The 12,522-nt window shown below is 41.0% G+C and overlaps 1 long non-coding RNA gene across 1 annotated transcript; it reads left to right on the top strand.

Moving 5' to 3' along the window:
* The first annotated feature begins 9,157 nt into the window (after nucleotides 1-9,157).
* LOC107586393 (uncharacterized) lies at nucleotides 9,158-12,175 on the top strand. Its single transcript, XR_001609358.1, has 3 exons — nucleotides 9,158-9,194; nucleotides 11,413-11,513; nucleotides 12,050-12,175. It is a non-coding gene; the product is annotated as an uncharacterized lncRNA (long non-coding RNA).
* The last annotated feature ends 347 nt before the right edge of the window (nucleotides 12,176-12,522 follow it).

Here is a 12,522-nt window from a genome sequence, read left to right as displayed (position 1 = left end):
GGCCCTGAGAATCGTTAGTAATTTCGATTTAATTCCATTTGCAAATTACCATGCTTAGAGAACAAAGGGGTCGTAAACCCTCCAGCAATTGCCACCTCCCGCTCGGAAATTCCATTGTGCTCATTGGACAAGCCCATCTTGAAAGGCGGAGATCTTCTCCGACCTTAAAGGCCCGGCTCCAGGGACCCGCCTCAGTCGGTGGTTCGGTCATCAGCTAAGAAGATGTGAGAAACGCTTCAGGATACCAAAGCATCTGTGCCAGGCCTTTTCTTCGGCCTAGTCCTTTCCATTCATCAAGTGACACTGACTCAAACTGGTTCTTTTCATCGACCCGAATTCAGCAAAGATCTACGGGAAGCTTTAAGATTTGCATCAGGAATCTCTTTCAGACCGCCGAGACTCGCTAAGTATCAAACTTAGTCTTATTAATTGATACATTAAGTATCAGTTACACCTTTGTAAAAAGGTGTAACTGATACTTAATGCATCAATTAAATCGACTAAGTTTGATACTTGCGTATGTCTGAAAAAGATTCCTGATGCAATCTTAAGGCCCCAAGATCTTGCTGAAGTTGGTTGATGAGAAAGAGCTAGTTTGAGTCAGAATCACTTGATGAATGAAAAGGACTAGGCCGGAGCCTGGCACGAGCTTTGGTATCCTGGAGCGTTTCTCACATCTTCATCTTAGCATCTCACTGAACCACCGAACAGGGGCGGGTCACATGGAGTGTGGCCTTTTAAAGCCTGCAGAGATTCACGCCTCTCAAGATGGGTTCGTCCAATGAGGAAGGCTGAACTCCCAAGCGGGAGGTTGGAAATACTGAGGATTTTTATGAGTCTTTGTCTGTAAGCATGGTATTTTGCATATGTAATTCACTTGGGTGTTGATGCAGACATTAGTAATGATTCTTAGAACATCAATATGTTGCATAGGTATCAGCATATAATATACACACTTGTTTCGATCATAGGAAGGCGAATTCATAGATACTAGACATGAAATAGTTACTTATATGAATGTGTGGTTTATCGTAAGCACGGATAAAAATAGTCTATAATACAACAGATTAAATACAACACAGCAATAATATACACAATGGCCTGAAGAAAATGGGTGTTCATTCAAAGAAGGTTTTCCTATGAATTAATTAGTAGAACAGTCCATTTCTCGTGTGCATTTGTACCCCTTGTTTCTGGAGAAAGCAGAATGAGAGCCGGCTCGCATTCCACAAGGTTGTAAATGTATCGGGTTACCATGAAACCAGGGTCTTGTTCGGCGTCCTGGGGTGTTACAAAGTATTTGTGAAATCTAGCTAACAAAATATATATTGTGTGTTGGAGTGGTCCAGACGCTACAGCTGTAAAAGAAAAGATTCATCTTGTTGAAAGTTGTTTGCTAATGTAGTGCAACAACAATACAATTTATTTCACCAGAACAATACTAACTTTTTCTGTGTGTGCAATAATAATCAATCAATCAATAAATAATTATTGTGTCCATTTTACAAAGTTTACTTTGACTGTTGCTAATGTTTAATACTCATTAATAAATGGTTCACAGGTGTTCACTTTACATTAAAGGTTCCCTGAAATGCTTAGAAACACGCAGTGTTATGCTGTGTTGACGTCATTTTAACTGAAACAGGAAGACAGGGCGGGACATATCAAGTAGCCCCGCCCCTTTTTGGCCATACTCGGAATTAGTGCTCTGCATTTATCCCATCCAAAGTGCACACACACAGCAGTGAACACACACACACCATGAACACACACCCGGAGCAGTGGGCAGCCATTTTATGCTGTGGCGCCCAGGGAGCAGTTGGGGGTTCGGTGCCTTGCTCAAGGGCACCTCAGTCATGGTATTGAAGGTGGAAGAGAGCGCTGTACATTCACTCCCCACCACCTACAATCCCTGCCGGTACGAGACTCAAACCCGCAACCTTTGGGTTACGAGTCCGCCTCTCTAACCATTAGGCCACGACTTCCCCGGCAAATAGCCGAACTGGTGTTTGTAATGGTCGAGTAAGAGCAACCAACAGTTTGCCAGGCGGGCCAAGGAGGAACTCAAAGCTGCCCAACAACAGTATCACGTGGTCATGCAGGAGACTAATGAGGAGAACCGCATAGTGTCCAAGAATCTGATTGATATCTTCACTTCCGCAGTAAACCACATGTGTGCACCCTGCAAACACACCTGCACTGGCCCTTTACTTTAGCCTAAGGGCCCCCAGTGGGCTGCCAGCGCAGGGCCTCTGAGATTTTGCTCATTGGCAAAACGTTGGCCCCTTAGTGCTGGCCCTGCACGGGCAGCCCTCACTTAGCTCGGTTTGTTTGGGCATATGTGAACACGACAGTCGTGCTCGGATCCGCACCAAAACAATCGGTCCGAGATCGCCTGAACGAGGTGGTCTCAGCTTGATTGAAAACGAACTCTGGAGCAGTTCGGTTGTAGTGAGAAAGCAATCAGATCTAACGGACTAGGCTATATCACAATGTATAATGGGTAATTATGTAAGTTCCGTGAAAAGCATTATCTTAGTTTGCTTATACCTCAAAATGAACCTGTGAATGTCTGTGGGTGAGCACGTCTTCGCCATTCAAAATCAAAGTGCACTTTTTCATTTTATAATGCCATTAGATTAAAAATGTTTTCCCGATGAATCCTGGACTCCTGCTCAAAATTATAAATTAACACCGACAGCTACAAAAAAAAAACATCAATAAGCCCTCAAAACTGTTGTCGTTCCATCCTGAAGAATGACAGCCGTGACAGCTAAGTGGAATCCCGGAAAATAAACCGTGGAAGTTTGACCAATGAGGGAACAGTTTACTCGCACGTGACTTGTATTAACAAATTTGGTCCATCTAAAAACGTTGTCATTTGGAAGCGAACCGCACCAAGAATAAAACACAACATTGTAATAATTTTAATCCCTGTTTCAGAACAAAGCAATCGATCTACAGGTGTGAAAGCACCCTACACAACAGGGGTGCCCAACCCTGGTCCTGATCAAACACAACTGAACGAACTAATTAGGATCCGAAGGAGCACTTGTTAATTACAGACAGGTTTGTTTAATCAGGGTTGGAACTGAACTCTGTAGGAAGGTAGATCTCCAGGAACAGGATGCACCCCTGATCTATAACAATACATCGGTTTCATTTTAAATACTTTTCAGCTACTATAACTTAATTCTTTGGGAAAAACAGTTATTATAGATCTGAAATGGATGCAGACACCACATAACTAATGTCTATATTGTCAAAAATGTACAGTAGTCAAAGGGATTTCAAATCAATGGATTTATTAAATACAATCAGTACAAGTACAAAAAAAAAGAAAGCAAACAAAGCAATGTAAGATTGTAGGATTTCGTCATGTGAAAGTTGATATGTGTGAAAGTCTTATCTGTACATCAATGTCCAAACACTTTCCATAGCTGAAGTCGGCTGATAGCAAATGAATAATCCAACCTCTTGTAATGAAAACACGCCACATCACTCAAACAACAGAGTCTTCCTAACCAGGAACAATCAAAAATAGTCCAGACTATGGTCTCATGTCGAAAAGAACTTTAAATCCATATTCAAACTGGACCATGATGTGATAACCTCACCAATAAAGAGTCCTTCTAAAATGCATACAAATACACTGTCCTAAATTCTTAGCATCAATCCAAACATAGGCCATATATACATGTAACATCTCTGCAAAAAACATCAGCAATGTACACTTTAAAAAAAAAAAGTTGTGTAGACTCGGCTTGAAATTACACATTTTCCAACCAGGACACAGCACAATGTGTTCAGCAGGTGAGCCATGCCACTGCTGCTTGCTATTGCTAACTCTCTCTACCACATGGCTTTACTTAAGGAAACCTAAAACACCCTAGCACCCCTAGTGGTAAGGAAGAAAACTGCCCACAAAATTCTTATTAACAGGCTCACGTCTGGCCCACACTGGGTCATCATTAGATTAATGTGGGCAGTCCCATAGTGTGGGCTGCTCACAGAGAACCTGCGGTGAGCCCAAAGCTGTGTGCCTTGCCTGGGCAAGCCCGCACTGGGCCCGTTTAGGTTTGGTGTGGGCTGGCCCTAGCCCACTGTGCCCGCAAAAAGCCAGCATGGGCCCCGCATGGACATGTTTGCAGGGCAGTTGAAAAACACTTCAGCGACCAGCTAAAAAGGTTTGAAAAGCTGAAGGAAGTCATTCATGAAGATGAGGCTGACATGAAAGAGCTGACGGATCTAGTGTAAAACTTTGTGAAGAAAGTGAACAGCCTTTAATGATTTGTGAATTGTTTTACTCAGTGTTGAATTTAATAATATAAAATAAAACTTTTTGATGCATAAAAAAAACAGCGAACAGCAGATTCCACAGCACCATTTCGATGAGGCGAATCAGCTGGTTGGATTTTCCACTGCCAGTCGGTTCCATTTTGAGCCGAAGCTTCCTCCACAATAGACCTGTCTACGTCATTCAGGAACTTGTATAGTTCTTCCAGGACAGATTTGGCACCGATGAAGTTGGTGCCTGGGTCAGACCAGATCTTCTTAGGATGCCCTCGAATTGCAGTGAACCTCTGGTACGCCATCAAGATTGCCATCTGGTACGCTCTGGTTCGTGGGCTGGCCCTAGCCCACTGTGCCCGCAAAAAGCCAGCATGGGCCCCGCATGGACATGTTTGCAGGGCAGTTGAAAAACACTTCAGCGACCAGCTAAAAAGGTTTGAAAAGCTGAAGGAAGTCATTCATGAAGATGAGGCTGACATGAAAGAGCTGACGGATCTAGTGTAAAACTTTGTGAAGAAAGTGAACAGCCTTTAATGATTTGTGAATTGTTTTACTCAGTGTTGAATTTAATAATATAAAATAAAACTTTTTGATGCATAAAAAAAACAGCGAACAGCAGATTCCACAGCACCATTTCGATGAGGCGAATCAGCTGGTTGGATTTTCCACTGCCAGTCGGTTCCATTTTGAGCCGAAGCTTCCTCCACAATAGACCTGTCTACGTCATTCAGGAACTTGTATAGTTCTTCCAGGACAGATTTGGCACCGATGAAGTTGGTGCCTGGGTCAGACCAGATCTTCTTAGGATGCCCTCGAATTGCAGTGAACCTCTGGTACGCCATCAAGATTGCCATCTGGTACGCTCTGGTTCAGTCACAGTGATAACTCCTCTTGATGGAACTGCCTCCCACTTTAGAGTTTCCAATATCTTACTTTGTGCTGCAAACTTTTTTGCTGCTATCCAGACCCATGCAACTGCACTCTTAAAAATAAAGGTGCTTCACGATGCCATAAAGAACCTTTAACATCTGAAGAACCTTTCTGTTTCACAAAAGGTTCTTTGTGGTGAAAAAAGGTTCTTCAGATTACAAAAAGGTAAGAAAAAGATGGTTCTTTAAAGAACCTTTGACTGAATGGTTCTTTGTGGAACCAAAAATGGTTCTTCTATGGCATCGCTGTGAAGAACCTTTTGAAGCACCTTTATTTTTAAGAGTGTGTCTTGACCAAATAAGTCAGAATGCTAAATCGTTTTCCATCCACCAGGTTTTGGATAACTAAACCAGCTGGCGGTCTTCTATGTCCTTTATCTGAGAGATCTTTTTTCACCTGAGCTCTTGTAAGTGCAGCACTAAACGATTTATTTTGCATCTTACCAATGCTCTCTTGGGCAGTTGCAGTCACATCTTTTGCAGATTTAATTGGCCACTCATTGACTGGTAGATTCAGAAACTTTGGCCCCTGCTGCCACTCTGAATCTTCCTCCAAGTCTTTTGGAGCAGCCCCTCAAGTAATAATATCAGCAATATTCAGTGGTCCAGGGACCCACCACCAGTCCTGAAGCCGTGTACTGCGTTGGATCTCTCCAATCCTGTTAGCGAAGAAAGTCTGGAAACCATAGCTCTCACACTGGATTACACCAAGGACTGTCTGGCTGTCGATGAAATGGTACCATTGTTTAACCTGGATTCTGCCATTTTGCTCAAAGTACTTCTTTAGACGAGCGGCAAAGACTGCCCCACAGAACTCTGCCTTGACTACGTCCCCTTTGTGGTCTAGGGGGGTCAATTTGGCTTTAGACTCCACTAGTCTCACTAGACTGTTTTTATTGTTCATCACATCATCAGCTGGAAAATGAAAGTGAAAGATTCTGAAATGAAAGATTCTGAAAGTGATTCCAACAATAGTTATCATATTTGGTGTGAATGGCCCTTAAGTGTTTTGAGATGATACTAAGCTTGTAAAATACATAGATGACAAGGCAGAGTATCTAGTGTATAATACATAATTCAGGATGCAAAGAAACTCTTTTGATTAACTATAACAAGATATCACAATAATGCACTGTGCTTTTGATCTTGCATTGAGGATGGGGGATGAGATCTCACCCAACAACGATTTTGTTATCTTCTTAGATTCACAACAGAATCTGTCATCTCTTGAGGCCTTATGGGATTGTGAATTGTCTGCTGGTTGCGCACTTGAGACTCTCTGCAGATGCAGTAGCTCATCTGTATATTGTTTGCTTAGCAGCTTTTCCATATAATGTGTAGCAGTTTATTAGGTGGCCGGGATGGTCCTCTTGATAAGAAGTGCATTTCTAAAGTCTCCTTTTGTGCCACTGGTTTTCTTCTTGTTTCCCAGTGTTCCTGTTCAGTGCACCACATCTGCCTTATCTGCTTTTTACCAGAGGGGCATTTATTTATTTGTGACAGCTTGGAAATTGGGGTCCATGACCATAACCAGTATAGACTTCAGTCTACCCTGGGCTTTTGCTGTTCACTCCGAATGTGCGTAATCAAGTTCTGTGTAAATGCAGTGACACCGTTTTGACCCCATTTACAATACCTAGGCCTCATCTGAGAGTGCTTTTGCTTGCAACTCAAATTTTGAAAGGTTTGACAAAACCATTGACTTTAGCGCTGACTCATTCTGTCATCATGTTGAGGGGAAAAAAGCTAAGAAATGGGGCCTCTTTCATAATCTTTGCTTTTGCCAGGCAATTTCTCCCTGCCCTGATTGTGTTGAGCTCCTCTGTAAATATTGCACAGTGTGTCTTCATTTGAACGATGCGACACCACTCACGGTGCCACTGGGAACATGATTAAGAGATTAGTTTCCTTGTTAGATGCTCTCTGAAGACAACAGCACAAAAGAAGCACAGTCGAGGTACTCGCTGTTCAATGCAGACTGCAATTTCCTCACGCCCAAGGGACACTTTTATGAGACTAGATTTTGTGTTGTCATGTTGGACCGAGAGCATCCCGAAAGCTTGATTACAGAATATGAGCCAGTCATGAAGCAGACAGACGGCCCCTTGCGGAAAACCCACTGCGCTTTTGGCCGATGGCACCCTGTTGCCGTAGTCTGGATTCTGCAATAGTTATGGCTTCGTTTTCTCTGGCGACTCTCCCAGCGTTACTCTGGCATGTATCGCGGGGCAGAATGCTTGGCTGTGTTCTGAATTGCTCATTACATTCCCAGAGGCAAACAGGCCAACCCAAAGATACAAACAAAGACAGATGCAGCCGACAGCAGGGGGTCCCCCGCCCCAACACACACACACAATGCACGGTGACTGCTCACATTTCTCTTGCAGCTAGGTTGTAGTCTTAAGACCCACTTGCTGATAGCAAGCCATTAATGCAGTGTGTTGAGAGTAGGGATGTGCAGAGCTGCTTATTTTTTTAAATCGAATACTTGGTCTTAAGGAAGCCTTGTATAATTTGCCTGGTTTTGGGTTCATTTGGTCATAGATTGGACGTGTTGTTGGGGGGGGATTTACTTTACATTCGAAAAGAGCTAGACTTATCAAAGGAATAAAAGATTTCGCAATAACACACTCTTTGATCATGGCAACAGCGGTTAGCAGTTCTATGCCATTTTTGTTTTACTTTACTTTTCCAATCTCCTTAGTTCCTTTGGCCTTATGGAGTAGAATGTTTTGCTAGCCTACTTGTTTAACATAGCAACAGAATTTTAAAGAGATTTGACTTAAGAGACGACTTTTCCCACAAAGCATTTACTGTGCTAACAGCTAAAGCTCAGCATGCTAACTGAAGCACCATTGTTAAAAAATATCAGTTACATTACCAAAGCTGCTAATGCTCAAACATTTTCTTTGTTTTTTTTCACTTAGCCTTCCTTTAGCAGGCTAAGGGCTTAGCATATAAACTTAGTATAATGATGATGATAATAAGAATTTTGATGAGCTCAAACAAGACTTTGTAATAACACACTGTTTTTGATCAGTCAAGGAAAAGAGAATATTGTACCCCGGCTAGCAGTTCTGCATCAATTTTCCCTTGACTTTTCCAATCTGTCATCTCCTCAGCTCATGTGGCCTTATGGGATAGAAAAAGTATTGCTCGCCTACTTGTTTAACATAGCAACAAGGCTTTAAAGGGAATGACTCATAGACAACTTTCCAGAGAAGCTTTGTCTGTGCTAACAGCTAAAGCACAAGATGCGAATTCGCGAACAGTCACTAAAAATATAAAAACTAAAGGAAAATACATATGAAAAATATCTACATAATTTAACTTCACTTATCGATGTGCCAGTTATTGACAACTAGTCCTGGAAGTGCATACTGTATATTTAGCTGCTTGTTGAACCAGTCTTAGTGCTCATCTCCACAACTTTGTCCAGGTGTACACTTGGTGGATAAATTAAACCTATTTAGGGTTAACATATTCATCCATATGAATAAAATGACGTGTTTGCAGAAAAGCATCAAAGTGAGTCTCCGAATTAACCAGGATTCCTATCTTTGCAGTGTGGCGGCTTGGTTTATTTATTTTTGAGCATGAACAAGTGGATATTAATTCATCTTGACTGTGGAGAGATGGCATGTTGTGTGCTCTGGAACCCCAGGATGTGTAAGCTTTTAATGAAGTGCTGTTAAAAGAAGCCAAGGAATGTCCCAGCGTCAAGCTGAATGTCAGCCGTGCTTACAAATCAAATCTGGCTATGTGAGCCAGGTTCTTGTAGATTACCTATTATGTAAATGTGCATTTATTTCTGCTTAACTTCTCTGCTACTAGTGCCACCACATGAAAATAATGATTATTTCTATGCAGGTTTCCTTGAACACTCCCTCCATCTGCAATTGGCTACATGCACAGATAGTCCCGCCCCTAAACTCACGCCATTGGTTGAGCTAATAATGGAGCATCAGGAAGGTCAGTATGTTTCCATTATTACACTTTTTGAGGTAATTTACAGATGACCAACTTATAGTTGTCTCCACATATTAAGCTGGGAAACAAGAAAGTATTTTGATGTTAAAAATGTATGTTTTACCTTCAAGGTTTTCATTCAGCCTTGCTATGCTTCTTAAAGGCAGCTGTAGTTCCAGTTTTGGCTCCAAACAGTGTAGCATTGGCATACGAAATACGTGACTCTAAATACATTTCTACAACACCGTTATTACGTACCTTACTGCACGTTTCGCCACAGTTTCAAAGTGAAATGTTCAGTGAGTGGCGCTAAAACAGGTTCAATACGTGACCCTGGCACTTTTTTTACGTTGATATAGGCACGTATTGACATTGCTTCAGGTACGTATTGCGGCAGTTCCTAATTCAAATATCCGGGGAGTGTCGCTAAAAGTTAATGATCTATCGTGTTGGAAATATCCCCTACACCAAACCCAACCGTAAACCTAACCGATAGTGTTAACAAATGCAATACTGATATAATTGAATTTCCTTAAATGCAGGTTTGAACTGTTTTGTTGAAGTATAGTTTCACAGGATTCATACCGGAGCTCTTCACCACTCAAGTGCAACTCCATACTGCGTGAGCTACCGAACAAACCTACTACATATGAAAACCCAAACATATGAAGCTGGATATGTGATGCTAACGTTCAAAAGTATCAGTTTTGAAATCTTGCAGCATGTTCAAATAGTTTTGAATATATAACATAATAATCCTCAAGTAATTGTGGGGAAATTAGGCTTTATTAATTGAAACTGTGGACCTGTAAATTGTGTGAAAAGAAATAAAAGTTGTTGGAGTTTTACTGCCTCTAGTGTTTATTTCAACTGTAAAACTGCAGCAATTCGTATGTATAGGTACGTTTTTTCAGTTTTGCAGAAATGTATTTAGACTAGAGGCACATATTTCGAATGAGCCTATGTTGTTAAGTAGATTTTAACAAAATTTAAAAAGAATGACTACTACTGTGCAGGTTTCCCCAAATACTTCCTCCATCTGCCATTGGTCACATGATCTCGCTCTCAAACTCATGCCATTGGTTGAGCCAATATGGCATTGGGCAAGTCAGTATTCTACAGTTTTTACACTTTTTGAAAGAACTTACCTACAGATGACTGACCTATAGTTGCCTGCACTTATTAAGCTGAGATACAAGAAAGTATTTTGACAAAAGTTGCACTTCAGATTTTCATTTAGTTTTCACTGCTATACATCAGAAGAAAGGCAGCTGTAATTCTAGTTTCGGGTCCAAGACAATGTAGCATTAGCAAAATTGTAATTAAGTAGATTCTAATTCATATTTTATATGATCTTGAAATTCCCAAGTTTCCAACTACAACTCTTCCCTAGAAATGTACAGGACGTCCATGGATAATCCTGTTGTAGCCCCTAGCATGTATTTTTAGCTTATAGCATGCAGTTAGCATTACCCAGATACCTAACTAATGAATGCAAATGGCTGTGTTGTCTTAGATTCGTACAGAGGAACAAAAGGTGACGTCATACTTCAGGAGAAGCTGGTTGTCTATTTATATTTGTTAACTCTGTGTGGCTGTAGTGTAATGTGCTAGCTGAAAATAGCATTCATTATTTGAAAGTAGCGACTCAAAGCGTGCAGTAGCCCCTGAGGAAGTGTTGGTCCACTGCGCTTGATTCATTCTGAACAGATCATCGCATATTTTGCCACCGTTGCTCTCTGAGAGCTTTCTAGTCTTGTGATGTTTGGCTGCATCAGCATTATTAGCGCAGGTGTGCGTGACTGATTCCTAACACTGCCTTTATCTGCAATCTCACCTTATTTCCACTTCACAGCATTATAAGTGTGTCAGGCTTCTGTATGATGTTTTTCCTCAAATTATCTTACCACATGAGGACACGCTCTTATGTGAGCCCTACATTAAAGCCAATCTCAACCTTTTCTGTGGTGTAAGTCCAGAATTGCAATGACTTGTAGCTTATTGGATTTTAAAAAAGGATGACCTTGGCTTCATTTTCCCACTCATGAAATTCATGAGCTCAAGTCTCATGGTCCTTGACCTCCTTTGGAATGATAAATCAGCATCTATAGTTCTTCCAATCAGAATATTCAAGGGAATATTTAAATATAAATGTGTGTAGTTGCATAACTGGAAGGTTCTCAATCCTCTTTGGTGTGCTCTTTTTGTTTATGGTAAACAGGAACGCTGCAGCCTTGCATATTGGATATGAAAAACATTTACACGTGGCTTTGTGGACATCATTGACCCTTCCCACAAGGCTATCTGTGAAAATTAAATGAGGTAAAACACATACACATCACTTTATATTAATAACCAATGTTTGAAATGACACTTAGAAATTTGTATAATTTATTTCTGTTGATTTGCTTGGTGGGAAAACGTTTAATTTCCTACAGTGCTTTTACTTCATTTATTGATATTTGTGTTTAGTATTTATTTGAATGATCAGAAGTGTAATTTGAGTGTAGTTTGTAAGAAAACATTGAATTTCTCAGTATGAATGACTAAACATTTAATAAATTAAGTTTACAAAACCTATTAAAAAATTATGAATTTATAATGAATTTAATTTGTATGAAATTGTGGTTTTATAACTACATGCTGCACAGCTCTATTATTAAAATGTCAATTTTGTCCAAATACACAACCATTATATTATTAAATTCAGAAAATTGTGTGTATATGTGTGTGTATATATAAACACTTTTCTGAATATAATTCTGGAAATAGCACTGGTAGTTCTCTCTCATTGGGGTGCCCTTTGGCTTTCTGTCTTTCTCACTTCCTCTTCTCCTCCTCTTTCACTGCCTTCGTAGGGACCCATTTGGACCTGGTGGGACTCCAGCTATGCTCTGTATGACTTCAATCTCAACTGGCTCTTTGGTGTTGGTTTGGTCTGTCTCATGCAAACCTCTCTTTCTCACACACACACGCATACTAAGGGTGCAAATTAGGTCTTGCTCTGGCAATGTCATTCACCGCTAAAAGAAGAACGCCCTAAGTTCAGCATGGTCAACTTGAGGTCTGAGTGACATCGAAAATTTGAGTCACTTCTGCCTTTCTGCCTCAGCATGTCACTTTGTATTATTGTGTAATGCATCTCTGCCAAACTATGGCACGTTAAAATGTGAAACGCTACACTATTTCCCTTGGCAGTACCACGGGAACAGGCTAGTTAGCCTCCAACTGCTGGAATCAGGGGTGGGGAGTAACTGTCTAAACCCTGATAGCACACGTACATCACGGAGATGTCTATTTGACGTCTGCATTTACATCTGCAAGACGTATT

Source organism: Sinocyclocheilus grahami, unplaced genomic scaffold (assembly GCF_001515645.1).
Source record: "Sinocyclocheilus grahami isolate Dianchi unplaced genomic scaffold, SAMN03320097.WGS_v1.1 scaffold81.1, whole genome shotgun sequence".
In the NCBI taxonomy this organism is placed as follows: Eukaryota; Metazoa; Chordata; class Actinopteri; order Cypriniformes; family Cyprinidae; genus Sinocyclocheilus; species Sinocyclocheilus grahami.
The sequence above is the reverse complement of the archived record's forward strand: the minus strand, read 5'-3'. Positions and strand labels throughout refer to the sequence as shown.